Genomic DNA, 18,530 nt, shown 5'->3' with positions numbered 1-18,530 from the left:
TTACTTGTCGAATGATGATGAACATAATTAGAGTATTGATAAAGATTGGGACGTTAAATGCAGCTGCTTGTGACTGTTCTTCGTATAAGAAATGACAGTTTCAGACAAGATCAGTCAAAACTAGTTTGGATCGATGTAACATAACCCAAATTAATGCTCTGGGATTTTGAAATGACAAGACGCACTGAAAGAAAATCGGATTTTACAAAAAATGTAAAAAATGACATCAAAAGTAAAAACAGTAATCTGAATAATGCAAAGCAGTAGGACCCGTGAAAATTCCACAGTTGCATCTTTCATATGTAATATATTTCTGCTACGTATTCTGTTGATGCTCAGCGTCAATGGAGACCCTGCAATATTATTGTAGCACTTTTGATAACATTGTAAAAGTATTTATCTGAGTTATCTGTAGTTAATGTAGTGTCACAATATATCTGGTCATTAAGATTTATCTTCAGTATCCTCATACGAGTATGTGATATATTGCCAATGTATGGACTCCTCATGCAAACGGAACCCCCAAAATATCATTATACCATCTTTAAACAAAAAATATACTACCTTATTATCCCAGTAAGAAAGTGAAGAAGGTTTTTTTCGTTTCATGTCCAGCCAAGAAGCGACATTTTTTTTCTTATTGCGTAGTCGGTGATCAAGATATCCTATTAATTTAAAATGAGGATAAGTTATAAAAGACTACGAATATTAAATTAGCGTATCTATATAATAATTTAAAGTTCGTAGTATGTTATTTTGTTTAATACTTCCTTTTAATAAATAGGATCTCCCCTTTGAATAATTTATAATCTGAAAACTGTGAAACATGTACGTGCGTATATTAAAAATACTATAATAATTATGTATAGATAATAAAAATTGTAATTAAAATTTTCCGAATCAATGCATCACTAATTAACAGTTGCTTTTTATGATATGTTCTGGAAGAGTTATTTATGTTGTTTTTTTTATATTAAAAACAAATTATTTCTCGATTTTACTGATTTTTACAACGTTTCAGCCGATTCTCAAGCCTTTTTCGGGCGCATTTTGTCATAGTTGAAAAAATGCTGAAAATGATAATAAGAAAAATTGTTGTGGTTAAAATTTAATCTCGACTGATTTATATAAAACGGCTGTGAATTCAATACTTAGATACAGAACGGGTAAAAGAAAATGTCCAGTTATTTATTTCGACCTCGTACAGAGTTTATTTAGTAGAACATTCAATATTTCATGATCTAATATCACGTCCTTTCAGTTCTTACGTCCAAACGCAAAAGTGTATTTTTTAATGCTCCACTTATGTAATGACGCATTTCATTTTTTATCCCTAGTTTATTTTCGAAGAAATATACTACTTCCGTGTCTACCTCCGACATTCACTGCTGAGAAAATGGTCGATTGTTATATTTCAAACTCTCGTCATGATGTCATTTACGGGATCTCGTCTCGACTATCTACTAATTAGGTCAATGACAACAGCATATTATTTTCATTGTTTAGACTCGAGTGTGTATCCGTTGATATCTTATATGCTTTTATATAGAGTGATTTTATTCTCGGCTGATTAACTGTGTTTAACTGTGTCAGATATACAGTCGAGAATCAATACAATGATAATAATAGTCTGTTGTTATAGGCCTACTAATAATCCAAAAATGTCTAATTTTTCTGGATGCAATAATTTTTGTAAATCTTTTGAGAAAGTAAAAATCTAGATTAAAAAATATATTTTATTTATAAAGAACGCAATTCTAAATATAGACTGACAAATAATATGTATGTAAGTTTTAACGTGGTTTTGATTGTCACTACTATTAAAATGTCTCAAAATATAATGACCAATAGCTGAATGCTCCTAAGCGATGTGGTTTCCAACAAACGCCTGTAAATGCTAAGGATTCGGGCTACAAATTATTCGAGTTTCTACGGTATCTCTTGCACTGCGAGAAGATGATTAAGAAGACCGGAAGTGGAGATTGTAGGACAGTACACACGAGGAAATGCAGTCAGACCCTACATAAAATGCCTGGGCAGTCAGATACGCACTCTCCAGGCGTTATTCATGATGGAACACTTCCAAAACAAGGTATAGCATGGGGCAATAGATATTCCAGAATCATTCGGTAGAGTAGGACTAGCAGAATGTACAAGGTGTAACAATAAAATTGTCGACCTAGAAAAGACGACATGATTCCATTTCTTTTTGATGATAACGAGTTTTCTGTTTTGCTGTAGACCATGTACTACTTGTGCAGTTGTGTATCAGACCCGAAAACGATATAAGACTTCTATGTGTGAAAGTGACACAATGTTCAACGAGCGAGAACAGAGATGCGCTGCTGCACAATTCATGTTCTCTTCCGATGCAAGTTATGACAACGGGACCATTGCCGCATCCTCAAAATTAATCATTGGATTGCCACGAATATTAGGGACGTGCCGAGGGTAATGACAATTAAGTTTCCGGACACGGTCAGAGTCTTCAGTGTGTTTCAAGTGAGGAACACATCATGCCACCTCACATCTTCGAAGTCGGCTTTAAAGTCAACACCAAAGTGTACCTGGATTGCTGAAAGGTGTTGTGATCTCCAGGTGCATTCAATTGGCTGCTGGCAGAAACTGGGTGTAGCAACAGGATTATGCGCCAGCTAAAACTTTACACCCTTTCTTCCTCCTCCCCCTACTAAACTCACTACGTCAAGAACATTACCAACATGACGTCACAGAACACTAAGGCCGAATTTTCGCCGAGATCCCGCCGAGGCTTGTGGAAAAGATATGTCCCAATTTCGGACTCGTATCAAAGTGGTGCTTTAGGCTGAAGGTGGCTACATTAAATAGATATCAGCTCTACTTCATGATGAAGTGAACTGAATTGATTTTATTAATAAAAGTTTTAAAATAAAGTTGTAGTGGTGTTTTCCTTAAGGCGATAACTTCGCTGTTCAACCCTGTATTTTTCACCACATGTTATCGGACTGGTCGTCGAAGAATTATCTTCGACTGGTATTGAGTATCAAATCGTCGTTTTTCGTTAACACAGAAGAATAGGCAAATCACTCACGAAATTATGGAGCGTGAAATATCGAATTATTTGTAACGTGGCCTTCTAATAGATGACATTGTATTTCCCGCTTTATATTTTAAAATTACAGTAGATTTTACGCTTTGCTGCTTGAGGCCTTTGTGCACAATCTATTCGATATATTGTCGTTTACTTTTTTTCTTGGGGTGGGTATTACACAAAACAGTTTTAAAAGAAACAGAACTGAAACATTTAAACGTATTCCTTTTAAACTACATAGCAGAAAGATGACGTCATTAAAAAGATCACATAAATCAAAGATTTCGTTAAGATAAATGATTAAAGAATATTTACAAAATATAAAAGAAAACAACACTCCGCTATTTAAATGTCAAGAAAAACAGAAAGTTTATTTAAAAATACATGAATGGCGCTTATATATTCCTTTTCTTCAATTTCTCTCGTTTATTCTAGTTTCTGTGATTAGAGAAGACCAAGATGGCGGCGAGTGCGGGAGCTGGGTGATGCATCAGCGCATGCGTCGAGCTACAGTCACCGTTCAAAAGGTTAAAGATGTCTACTTAAGTGTATCAATAAAAATAATCGACAAATTCCACTGGGATGTTTCCATCGAACAGAAAACGAAGAAAAACAAAAGGTCGAAATAGTTCGAAAAAAGAAGAAAAAATCGCTATTAACCCAAAATAACCGCTTGTTTTTTCTCTTTGTTTATTTATATTTATTTCATATCAGCTTAGTTTTATTTATAAATCTATATTTTTCTACAGTGCCTTTTTTAGCTCTATTCAATTTTCAATATCTCTAGCGTTTTCGCTCATATATTTTATTATTTAAACTTGAATCACACTCATACGTAGAGAAATCTACCTATCCATCTATTATAGATACAATATGAGTTCATAAACGTTTCTTTCTATTTTCAGTATAATTTAACTAACATGACAAACCAGCGTTGCCTGGAGACTTGGACAACATTATAAAAGAGTTACAGCATGTGTAAAGTACTGCTTTTAACACATTTCTCTGTTTACCCATCACCTCTTCCTTATCCCTCCAAGTATAAATAAGTTGAGCTCTATTTGTTAAGAATAGATCAGCGAATTAGCTGCGTTCATTACTTCAAACTTACAGCGTTTTTTTATTCCGAAAACATTCATCGTTGTATGAATTATAACAAGCCCGCTTACATGGCCGTAATTCCATTTAAATGCTAATTCTCTATGGCCGAGTATAATTACGCTAACCTATAAAGTTAAGATTGACTGTTGTCTAGTTTCGAGTCTCACAGCTAACAGTAATTATCACTTCCTGCACTAATAATTGTGTAATCACGAAACACTAATATCTGTAGCTATATAAATATGCAGCATTAGATAAGAGCGCAAACAAAAAGAGAGCAAAAGATAGGGAAAGCGGAATATCGAAAAGGAGGCGATAAAGAAACATGGGGGCAGGTATCGCATCAAAATATGCATAAGGACAGCAGAAGATTAAAATATGTGGCAAAATAGAACGCATATAAAATATACGGATTGTAGGCGGCAAGGGTCGTGTCAATGATGGGTGAGTCCTGGCCGTGCACGCGGATTCTTGTGCAGAATAGTCAGGAATGGTGTGTTGACGGGACTTCTGTGCAGATAACTGAAAGGCGTTTTTGTTTTGTTTTGTTGAAGGAAAGCGAGGACTCCACAAGTTATTTCGGCAAATTGCTGTTTTGCGTACCGAAGTAATATGAAAATGATTCTGAAAATGAGCAGCAATAAGGTGAAGACTTCAGTAGAGACGTTGGTGAATGAGTCGTTGATTTCACAGCCGCAGAAATTGACCAACTTTCAAGTTTTATATTTTTGTTTCTGAAGGAACGCCTTTGCCTTGTATCTCCTGTTAACAGAGAACGAGTCAACGGGATTCAAATCAATAAATTTTAATTTAAATTTTTACATAAAGTCGAAGGGGACAAATTTTATTATGCACATTTATGAATTGACACATTTGCAGAATCATCACCACAATGCTGTACAACAGCAATCTCTAGTTGTGTGTTCACTGAACGACGTCTAACTGGGGCGGGGGTATTATCGTTTCGAGTAATCGTTGTACGAAACCGATTCACAATTCCCTTAATTAATCGTCCTGGTTGTTGATTATGAGCACCATAAAACTCACGTAACTCACAGTGCTTTTCAAAATAAAGTTGCATAATTTGAAATAGCTGGTCGGGTATCAGTGTAATCGTAATGAATTGCCAACCTTAGTTTAGCCAAAAAAGTCGATGGATGACAAATCTGCAATCAAAATAAATACAGTTGTCCATTTCGCTGTTTCTAAAACATCCCATATATGGAGTTTTATAATTACTGAAAATAATTTAATTTCGCCTGTAGTGCTACAAACCTCGTGTTTTTCGGACGATAACTTCAAGTGTTACATATTTGTTTCTATAAAGTTTGGATTTGTTGTGGAAGCGGCTCGTCCAAAACAATTACATTTCAAACAAAGCAAAGAAATACAGTTTGTAGTAAAAAGAGGTTGTATTACTCACTCTAGTGGATGATATTTATTCGCATCATAATTTGCATAAACCTTTCGTTTATTTCCTCTGATATTTTTGCCTCCATAAAAACTCGCACAGAAAGTTTACCATTCGCCGTGATTCGTTCACCGGTAGCGTTTATTCCGCATTTTTTGCTGCCTAATCTTATCACGCTACGACAGAAATATCATAGAGGTGTCTTACATGCAGAATATATTTCGAATTTGGATCGGACTATTGAGCCACTTGCAAAATATATGATTAGTTTGATCTTTGTCATTTGAATGTTTTCATGCGAAACTCATTCCAAATCTGACCTTCTCATGGTAGTCACCACTTATCAAGGCCCGGAAGCCACTCGGGGATAAGGGTTATTGCGTGTACAGTAATTAATGGGATAATATCGTAGTAATCGTGAGTAATGGAGATTCGATAAAGTGTCTTACTTAAGGGAGCGGTTTATCAGGAATTTGTTTATGTTGGACTTGAAGAAATCCAAGTTATTCTCAGGTGGGAAACAGGCAAAATGAAGAGAGTTCCACAGGCGTGCACTTCTAAGAAAGAAGCTTTGTTCATGGAATCTATGACAGGCACTTGCCATGGAAATAACGCTTCAGACATAGGTTAGTAGTTTGTTAGTTATCATATAATTCTCTGAAGCATGGTCTCCTTATATGGTGACTTCTTTTTAATGTCTTTATATATAAACCCAGGCGTTATCTCTTGGTTTATTATATCATTATTGGAATCACGTATTACTTTGATAAGGGGATGGGGGAAAAATGAAATATACGTATATGTATGTGAAGGTGTATGTGTCCAAGCGGATATAGCTTAATAATTATAAAACTCTATGGTGTCTTTCCCTGCTTGAATCTTATGCACCCCAATTTCTCAACGAGGTCCAGCGAGTGATGCTGCCTGGTTTGTCTGCTCTGGTCTCGGCTTGCTGCTGGAACTGTGTTGTCCCTTTGACGAGGCTGATAAGACGATTCAGTCACATAGATTGCCACTCACTCATTGTTTCTTTTAATAGAGTGTGCAACCCGTTCAGCTCTGGTTTCCAAAGTCAGCATCACTGGACAGTAGAGGTCATTTTAAAACAAAGGAAGAGAAGAAAGACAGCTCAATAATTCGTATTGTTGTATAAAAAAAACAACACGTTATTCAGGGTTATATGGTGACTTCTTTTATATCATTATTGGAATCACGTATTACTTTGATAGGGAGATGGGGTAAAAATGAAACATACGTTCATTCGTCACGATAACATGATAAATATGCTATCGGATGCAGCTTGTATTTATTAGTACTAATACTACTTTTATTTAATTCTTTTCTAAATCTCATGCACCTTCAACTGACGATCTTTTTCTCTGTCTCTCTTTTTGTCTCTATCTACCATTCTCTATTTCAATCTATATATAAGAATTAAAGGAGTTGTTCACATAAAGTTACCTGAAATATATAATAATTAAAAAATCCTACAACCACTACCAAATCAATGAAAAAAAAAGGAATAATATATAATAGTTACATACACACTAGGGCATACCATTTGAAATAACGTACTTTATTACAGAAAATGTAAAGACTGTAAATTATAATAAATCAATCAATATTCCAGAAAGGAATTCTTTATTCTTATGTAATAAGGAGATAGGACATATAATTACAGATAATCTTAAAATGGTTAAAAATTTTAAATTAACAAAATTCCTAAGTAAAATTAAAAACTGTAGAGCACATAAAGTCCTAAATTATATAATAAAAGTCGTTAAAGACGTATATAACGTACTAGATATTCTTATTATATCCATGGCAAAAAATATAAATTAAACTTATATTTTAGGAATAGAACGATAATGTACTTGAATCGGTTAATAAAAAAGGGAGGACGCTTAAAAAATGCTTGAGGAAACGAAATACTTCAAATAAAGTCTGTTATATTTCCCATTGATAAAACAGCTTTTATATTAACTAGCGAGGGGTACCCGGCGTTGTCCGGGTGTTTGGAAGTGTGTGTAGAAACTCTTGGGGTTGGGGGGGGTGTTAAAAAAAAGTAAGTATGAGGATCGAACCTGAACCGTTGAGGTAAAGTTGTAAATTAAAGCGTGAAAAAAAAAGTGCGGCGTAAACCATTGCCCCACCGCGAGATGCTAACGGAAACACGTTTGAATTTATTTAATTACTTGGATTTGGCAGGTGCCCGTTTTAATGAGTTAATGAAGTCAAGTTTGACTGCGGGATTTTTATTTTCCCAAGATGCTATAGGAAAAAGACTAACCCACATGCGACGAGCGACACATGTTGAATATTTATCTTCCCGAAATTAAATAGATGGGCGAGCTTCGTTGTTAACTGTGAGATATTACGATTTATATGTGATATAAAAAGTTTTAAAAAGATGTAAACCGACCGACCGCTTCTCTGAAAAAAACCTTTTGTAGACATACAGAAAAAGCGAACACACATACAAACATACATGCATACATTTTCGCTTATATATATATATAGATTACATACAATCGTTATTGTCAGAAGTAGGAATTTTAGTAAAGTTTAAGATATGAATTAACTAGTAATGTACTTTATAGCATTGTTCTTAAAAATTGCTTAATTATGAAAGAAATCGGAGGATAATTAGAGGAAAAAGACAAATAAACTTGCATTTATACATCGTATATGTCAAATAACAATTAATGTCCGGTATATTTAAGCCTCAATGGCTGCCAGTACAAAACATTTAAGTACTTTAATAAAAGTGTTTAAATAATTTATTAATAATATAATTCACACCAGAATAGGAAATTCCATAGCAATATCAATCTGTTTTGGATTGTAAACATTCGTATATAGTAAAAGAAAAATGAGATAACATACATTTTCGAAAAAAGCTAAATTATGATTTTTGTATCGTTGAGACAAAAGCACTACACCAAAAACTTATTGAAAATTAAATATTAGTGTAGATCTAGCTATTGCAAGCGGTAAAGGTAAATACGCAGAGCTTTCAAAACGTAAAGCCTTATGGTCCAAAGCAAAAATGTTTTCTAAAAGTAGTTTAAACATACTAATAAGTCATCTTATTAAAGAGAGCTATTTTCAAAAAGGTGATTAAATATTACTTCACACTACATGCATTCCAATGAGTTTAGATCCTAACTTTTTGGTAGAATATATATATATATATATATATATATATATATATATATATATATATATATATATATATATATATATATATATATATATATATATATAAGAAGAATTACAGTTAAGTTTACCAAAATAATCCAAGATGGAAAAACTAAAGTATATTATAAATTTCGGAGAGTTAATCTTTATAAAGTAATCTTAACCGGATGTAAAACCTCGATAAAACCAAATAGGAAAAAGAGCTTATAATAAGAATAAGTAGTTAATAAAACATGTTAGAAAACACTTTGAAAGATGGTTAAAAACATATTTTATTTTAAAAAGAACGCACAAAGTAAGTGGGTAGTCCTAGGACTATCCACTCTTATATTGTGCGTCCTTTTTAAAATTACCTATGTTTTTCACTTTTTTTACAAGCGTTTTTAACATGTTTTAAGTATTACTTATATATATATATATATATATATATATATATATATATATATATATATATATATATATATAGTCATCGGCATACAGTCCTGTTTCGTTGTAGCACAACTCATCTCTTCCAAGCCAAGGATTGAACCGTCGTGTTGACAGTCGGCAGTTCACCCACTCGACCATGGAATCGACGCCTGTAAATAACACATCGGAATATCTATTTAAATAGACACCCGCCATATATATATATATATATATATATATATATATATATATATATATATATATATATAAATATATAAAAAATATATATATAAATATATAATATATATACATATAAATATATAAAATATATATATATAAATATATAAAATATATATATATATATATAAATATATAATATATATATATATATATATATATATATATATACTAGCAAAAGTACCCGTATAGTATATATATATATATATATAAATATATAATATATATATATATATATATATTTATATATATATATACTAGCAAAAGTACCCGTCGTTGACTGGGTTCAAAAACAGCCTACAGAAAATGGACTCTGATTTATGAAAGTATGATAGGTTATGAAAAGAAGGGTTGTAAAGAGATAGCTTCGAATTTGGAGGTATCAAAACCAAAGCAAAATATGATGAAAGTAAAAATAAAATAGATAAACCCCATAATTTATTAGACCATACCTGTTCACACTGAAACACTTATCACAATATTCTGTGGATCTATATTAAAAAAACTTGTTAAACTTTGTGACATATTTCCATACTATGGATGTCAGACACGAACGAACACCCCATAATTATATTATATCATATTTCTTCAAACTGAAACATAATTATCAAAGTATACTTACGCAGATAGATATGAAAAGTCTTTATTAAAGTTTGCGCCTATTTCCATTCTATGGAGGCCAGGCGCGAACGCAGATCCCACAGTTTTATTATACCATCCCTATTTAAGTTAAAACATACTTATCAAATTATTATTATGTACATCTATATCAAAGACACTTGTAAACGTTTTTTTTTTTTAATTCTTTATTTACATACTTTGTGGACCAGGCGCGTACGTGGACCCCACAATTTTAATGAATTATCATTATGCCAGATTCCTGTGTCTCGATACATCTTCTATCATTATATGTGATCAGTTTTCTATGATAGTCAACCATATAGGAGCGTATTCGTGGCCAGACATACCCACAGACGTTCAGCTTTATATCATAGAATATATATATATATATATATATATATATATATATATATATATATATATATATATATGTCATAAATAAAAATGATATGATGTATAACCCCGGGATACCGTGGGCCTAGGAAATTTTTTTTTCTGGTTATGATGTAGAATATGATGCATTTCCGGCTCCTAGTAACGGTATTTGCTACGCCTTACGGTGTTATGCATAATGTTATTTTATTTTATGCATGTGTCTTATATACTGTATCGTATTTCGTTACTGATTCTACTGCCATATCCCGGGGCGCTACTTTATCTAGAACATATAAGTAGCATAGGTGTTAGAAATTCATTGTCGACCTTCTATGTACAAAGGATAACGAAAAAATTAAATGAAATAAATAGCTGATATATCCAAAGCAGTTAAAATAAAATTGTGAACATGTGAACGCAAGATACATTTCTGGATTAAGATATAAAAATTGAGGATGAAATGTTTTTTTATAAAATATTTCATAAAAGAAACTCTTTCCCCTTTCGAATAGTTCGCATGCCGCATAAAATAGTACATGCCATATGTGTATCATTTAGTGGAGCATTATATACGAGTTTTTTTAAGAATAGATTGCGAGACTTTAAAATTAATAGATTTTATAACCCAATTTCTAGTATAGTAATAGTTTTTAAGAATATACCTCGAGACTTTAAAATTAATAGATTTATAACCCAATTTCTAGTATAGTAATAGTTTTTAAGAATAGATCGCGAGATTTTGAAATTAATAGATTTTATAATCCGATTTCTAGTATAGTAATAGGGATATTTAAAAATAGCCATGACAAAACTAAAATGTTGAAACAGTTAAATACAATTTTAACCCTCCGGCTAAACGTTTACTGGGATCATGTATTGGAACTGATACATTGAGAGCATTGTATAGGCTGCTGCAAAGAGTATGGGCTCTCCTTTCCGTGATAGAAAGTTACTGACGCTTGAAAGTATCCTGTACATCTATAAGGCAACTATTCACCCATGTATGGAGTATTGTTGTAAAATTTGGTCTGGTGCATCTGCTGCCAATCTTTTAGGCAGCGTCCAAAAGAGAGTCGCCAACTTTATAGGTCGCGCACTATCTGCTAGCTTTCAACCGTTGTTCCATTGACTAAATGTTGCATCTCTCTGTCTTTGTTTTCAAGTATTTTAATGGTACATGCTCCGACAAACTACATCCCTCCTCAATAGAAAATAATAAAAAAATTTAAGAATTCAGGTGATAAGTCATCTCCCTCTCAGTACAGACCAATAAGTCTTCTCTGTGTTATGAGTAAGTTGCTGGAATCCATATTAAATAGAGAAATAGTCAACCAACTCAGCAGGAATAACCTTCTTAGTGACACACAATATCGTTTCCGCTCTGCAAGGTCTACCGCAGATGTGCTTACGGTTATATCCCACAGGATTAGTGAATCTCTTGACAAACGCTTCCTTTCTAGGGCAATTGCTCTTGACATATCAAAGGCCTTCGACAAAGTATGGCATAAGGGTCTACTTCACAAGATTTCCAGCTACGGTATAACTGGAAATGTTTTCTCAATCATTAAATCATTTCTCTCCGATAGGCTCATAAGAGTAGTGGTAGATGGTCAAAAATCGGAGGTCTGCAATATAAATGCTGGAGTCCCTCAGGGGTCAATCCTGGGCCCAACTCTCTTCCTGATCTACATCAATGACCTCCCTAAACACATACTTAAATCATTCGTTGACATCTATGCTGATGACACGACCATCTATGGCAAAACATCAAAGGCTGTAAATGACAAAGTTCTCTCTGATTCTCTCTCCTCTGATCTCGAGCGCGTGGTTCAGTGGGGGAAGATGTGGCTAGTTACCTTTAATGCATCCAAAACCAAACTCCTATCCTTACATCATCAACGCTCTGATCCTCAGCTGGCATCAATTGTGATGGATGGCTCTCGTCTGGGTGAGGCCACGTGTTTTGACAAACTTCTGGGTTTGACCTTTACTCCTGATCTGAAATGGAACACGTACATCAAGTCTGTTGCCAAGGTCGCTGGAAAGATGGTGGGATCCTTCTACCGCTCCAGAAGATATCTCACTACTGATGCAATTCTCTATCTATATAAAAGCCAAGTACGGCCAAGGATGGAATACTGTTGCCATATCTGGGCAGGAGCTGCCAAAAACAGCCTATCATGCCTTGACAGAGTACAAAATAGACTTCGTGGTTTAGTGGGGGATGCCCTTTTCTCTACCCTGCAACCCCTCTCCCACAGAAGAGACGTTGCAAGCCTATCCTTGTTTTATCGTTATTTTCATGGCAGGTGCTCGTCTGAACTCCAATCCCTGGTCCCCCCTCGCCAATCTTTCACGAAAAACACCCGTCTAGCTGAATCCACTGTGAAAGATTTCCCCCACTCTATATCTGTGCCTAAATCAAAACGCGGATTTCATGAACAAAGCTTCTTTCTTAGAACTGCACGCCTGTGGAACTCTGTTCCGTCTGCCTGCTTCCCTCCGGACTACAACTTGGATGTCTTCAAGTCTAATGTTAACAAATTCCTAATGAACCGCCCCCTTAAGTAAACACTTCATCAAATCTCCTCACTAACGTAATGTACTTGCAATAACCCTTATCCCTGAGTGGCTTCCGGACCTTGATAAGTGGTGATCTCTGTGTAAAAAAAAAAAAAAAAAATACCCCCGACAAATATAACAAGTATTAGAATTCACTCAATAGACAGTAGAAAACCCTAGATGTAACAAAGCCGTATACTCTGGTTGGTTGGTTGGTTGGTTGGTTGGTTGGTTGGTTTTGTTTTATGGCATATCAACCCCTTCCAGGTTATTTAATGCCGAATCCAAAGATTCAGAAGAATTTTTTTTTAATAGAATATATTTGTTGTTTTCAAGTCGGATTCTATTTAACCCATAGTTGGGACTCTAACAGGTACTACCAGTCCGGGTCCGAGTGGACCTGGGAGCAATGGCAATTAAAGGTTGGCTCCACACTCCCCAAAGCCCGCTCTAATAGGTTTTTGTCTAGGATTAATTGGCATCGCCTCATTGCTTTCCTGACTATACTAACATGCAGAAGTCCAATTGTAATGTAAACAGGCATCTTCCTTCGCAACTCGTTACAGAGTATTTCTGCAACTTGTTTCCCAGATTGTAGCCCCATACATTAAAGTGGCACTATGCCTTATTTGGGGTAAAATTGCATATATATATATATATATATATATATATATATATATATATATATATATATATATATAAAGTGAAAATGTCTGTCTGTCTGTGTGTCTGTCTGTGTACATTTCCTTACACAGTATCTCTGTCAATTTTTCGTCTGCAGACTCGAAATTTCATATACAGGGTACTGAGATGTGGGAACATCTTTTGAATTAGTTTTCGGCATGAAATTTGGCTGTCAGGGGTCAAAATTAAAACATTTGACCTTTGAGAACTCTACTTAACTCCTCCGACAATTTTGGGTATAAACGCTTGAAAATTTAGATATACATTCCTTGGACATGGATCTAACTTGATAACTTGATGTGAGCCCAAAACAATAAATATTAAGGGGTCATAATAGGGGTCAAATTAAAAAAAATATTGACCGCTGCGGTCTCTACCAAATTACTCAGACAATTTCTTGTCTAAAAATTTGAAATTTGACATAAAGAGTATTCAGAGAAAGGGCAAGCTTTTCATCTGTTTGGTTCGAGAATTTGAGCTACCAATATATAAATGTATGCATGCATGTTTGCATGTCTGCCTAAAACTTTGGAAAGACGCGACAGATTTACACAAGATCAGTATCGTTTTTAAGTTCGATCCGTCAGACAACAAATATCGAAAAATCGGCTAAAAACATTAATATCTTCACCTTCAACTGGGCACTTTGCTACAGGGAGGGGTCTCTTTTTTCGCCGATATTGTAAAATGTCATCTCCTCTTTTCGATTGTCTAGCTTTAATTTAAACCTACGTAACTTCCGGTTTGGCGGTGGTCGTAACAGCAAAGATGCCAAGCTTTTTCCCCATTCTTTTCTCCTTCGCGGTACGGGTTCGAACTCGCCTGCCTACTACCACTTTCTTTTTGCTCAACACACACCTCCAAACATCCGGGCAACGCCGCGCACCCATGCTAGTATATATATATATATATATATATATATATATATATATATATATATATATATATATATATATATATTTATACTGAGTGTTTCATCGAAGATTCTTTTTTTTTTTTTCTACATAATATTTCAATGATTCTGTATTTAGGCAAAAGAAATAATTTAGATAAGTATATATATATTATTGTAATATACTTCTTGGCGGAATAATTATTCTACTTAAAGACACATTTTAATATGAAGTAGATGAAACAATGATAAAGCAGAAAAAATTGCTAGACAGATTTAAATACCGATTTGCCATGGACTTTTTTCATTAAAAAAATCAAACAACTTCAAGAGTACATGAGAATGGTCAAAATTGTACGTTTTCTTGTAAAGATGGTTGTTAATCAACATGATAGTTATATTTCGATATCGCAAACATCCGTGTCATCAATTTAGTTAGGTCAACAATGGCCAAGTATGGCAATTCCATCACAGTACATGGTGGTTTCCTTAGCCTGTAGAAACGCCTTAACATCAACATGACTGCAGCATTGTTTCTGAAATAAAATTTATTTAGCGATGAGAAATGCCAAATTCAAGTGTGACGGACAGACCAGGACAAGAATCTCTAGTTCGTGTAGCGACGGTAACCCTATTTTAAATCTACAATGCAGACTGCCACTTCAAAGATTGCGTGGACGCATCTATAAATTAAACGCTTCATATTTAACTATTAATTAAATAATTGCATTTTCATTCATCGCGGAATACGAGCCCCCAATAATCCCACATCAGTTATTAAATCGAATTGAAAGGTTTAAAGTTGTCGGGGGAAATCTTTTGGAATTTCTCATCTTGTTCAATTTCCCGGGTTAAGGGAAATCTCTGTTGCCTTTATTTCTGCTAATTGTGTTTCTATTTCACGTGAGTTAAGATGGAAGACCGAACGACTCGCAAATGAACACGTGTCACAGGGTCAAGAGCAGGACATTTCTCTTCATTGAATACCAGGTAGCTATTAAACAGAGAATTTGACTTCAATTGTTAGGAGTTTTCACTACGGAATTTGAAATATAGCAAACGCCGTATGAGATTTTGGAAACTAAACCTCTGGGACTTAGGAAGTGGATAGCATCGATGAGTTTGTAACTTTATGTACATATTAGAAGATGAATCGAATGTAAATATAAAGACACAGACAGCCAAAGAAAAGTACACACACACATATATATATATATATATATATATATATATATATATATATATATATATGTGTGTGTGTGTGTGTGTGTGTGTGTATGTGTGTTTGTGTGTGTGTTTATGTGTATGTGCAGTTAAATAGATATGTATATATATATATTTCTGTAGAAAATATTATTTATTCACTTCTATATGTGTGTATATATATAGAATGTAAAATGAAATAAATAAAATGAATTCATTATATATATATATATATATATATATATATATATATAGTCTTATTTATAGTATTCCGAATTTTACATATTTTTATATAATTGAAAATTCGGTGATCGTTCATATAACAGTAAGTTTTAAGTCAAAATGAGATGACTTAAACTATAAGTTACAAAATTATCATATTTCATAATTGAGCATTTATATATTGTTTTAACAAGATCAAAACATCAAGGAATACATTGATAGCAACAAATATTGTATTTTATCTTTAGTAATAATTGAAAATGTTTACAAGAACAGCCTTTCGTCGGACGTATTGAATAAAAACACTTTAACAATGAACAGTACGGAATCCATTTTTTATAAGGAAATCATGAGAAAATATTTTAACTTCATCTCATCCTTTCAAATATATATATATATATATATATATATATATAGTTAAATAGATATATATGTACACACTCACACACACACACACACACACACACATATATATATATATATATATATATATATATATATATAATGTAAAATAAAATATATAATATTATTTATTTAGATCACTTCCGGAAATTAAAACACAACAAATATTTGGCGTACAATCGTTTCTTATCTATATATTAATTAATACAATGTCGTGTGTGTTCTTTTGTGTGTCACGCTTTCCGGCAAATTTCGTTGGTTGAGATTTAAGGACACACACGCTATCATATTAATATATAGATTATATTACATGTGAGTAAATAGATTTTGTGAGTGTTTAATGAAATACCAGGCACAACCCCCTCTTTCTTTTCATAAATTATTTATGATGTACTACATTGACATAGAATGTCATATTCCAAAGATCACATGCATGTACTGCTGATTCCAAAAATTAGGTAAATGGATTAGTGCACGCGAGGGGCCTATTTGTGACATTCCAAATAATCATGTAAATATATCAAGTAATTCTGAGTTCATATTTTCTTCCTTAATTCATAGCAGTAATTGCAAACACTCTTATTAAGGAGAGGGATTAAAGTCACTGGAATACTGAGACATATTACACTCAGAAATTCATGTTGAAGTAATGGTTGCCTAATCCCATACCGTGTTAATGTTTTTCATGAATTAATTTCGAAAATCTGCTGAAACACTTTATGATTTTAACATTACTTTATTTCAAGTATAGAGAGAGCGATAATGTGAGTCGAAATTATGAAAAATGATTATGGAAATTAGCAATATATTCAAACATTTTGAAAAAAGACGAAATGTGAGTTAATAGATTTGTGTGTTTGTAATGAATTAATAAGCCAAGATAATATTTAAAGTTATTATTTCTGTAAACAGGGGTATAATGTGGGTTAAACATCGAAATAATGATTGTAAAAATTAGTAGCATAACCAAGAATTATTAAAATTTGGGAAAAAAAAATATTATTAAAATTTTGAAAAAGAAAATTATTATTAAAAATTTGAAAAAAATTATTATTAAATTATTATTAAAACATCGAAATAATGATTACAAAAATTAGTAGCATAACCAAGAATTATTAAAAATGATGAAATGTGAGTTAATTTATTGGTGTGTTTGTAGCGAATTAATAAGCCAAGACAAAATATCAAAGTTATTATTTTAGTAAGGGGAGGTGATAATGTGGGTTAAAATTTTGAAAAATGTATGTCGAAATTAGTAATATATCCAAGAATTATGAAAAAGGATGAAATTAGAGTTAATTGATTGGTGTATTTGTAGTAAAATAATCAGTCAAGGCAATATATTGAAGTTATTATTTTAGTAAGTGGGGGGGGGCGATACAGTTTTTACAAAAGGGCTAGAATAATATGATGGTGTCTTCATTCATGCTGAAGGCCCACAGAATGCCCAACAGAAATATATTATATATAAAAAATGCCGCTGTGGAATTTCCGCAGGTCTTGCTAGTCTTACATGATTTGATCATTTAGATAATTCATAAAAAATTCTTCATTTATCGAAATCATGCAAAAACCAAATGTATATATCACACATAATATATATATATATCACATATAATATATATATGTATATATAACAAATGCACGACACAAGTCTATATTTTAAATTTTCATTATCTTGACCATCTTACAATTTATTCCTTTAAGTACGTTGACGTTCATAATTCTTGACTAAACGTGTTTCGTAGCGGAAAAGCATTTATATAATGATTATACAATAAATGAATCTAACCGTCTCAGACGAAATAGCATCTATCAATGAATACAACATAGAACACAACTTCTTATCATATAATCCAAAGGTAGTCATTTTATTATATAAAGATTAATAACAGTAATAATTATAATATTGCACATTGTATTTAACTACTTAAATAGATAATAAACAAATTAAGACGAAATATTAGAAAAAAATCATGAAATAATAATAAAACAATGTATATTATGTATTTCATAAGAATATTATATTATATTATGTAATATGTTTATATTATATTAGCAATATAATAATATAATACATAAAGGTATGTTTTTAAAAAATAATTTAAAATTAGATAAACAATATACATATATTCTTGGAA

The sequence above is a fragment of the Euprymna scolopes genome, chromosome 14, assembly GCF_053919585.1.
Source record: "Euprymna scolopes isolate OS-2025 chromosome 14, ASM5391958v1, whole genome shotgun sequence".
In the NCBI taxonomy this organism is placed as follows: domain Eukaryota; kingdom Metazoa; phylum Mollusca; class Cephalopoda; order Sepiida; family Sepiolidae; genus Euprymna; species Euprymna scolopes.
The sequence above is the reverse complement of the archived record's forward strand: the minus strand, read 5'-3'. Positions refer to the sequence as shown.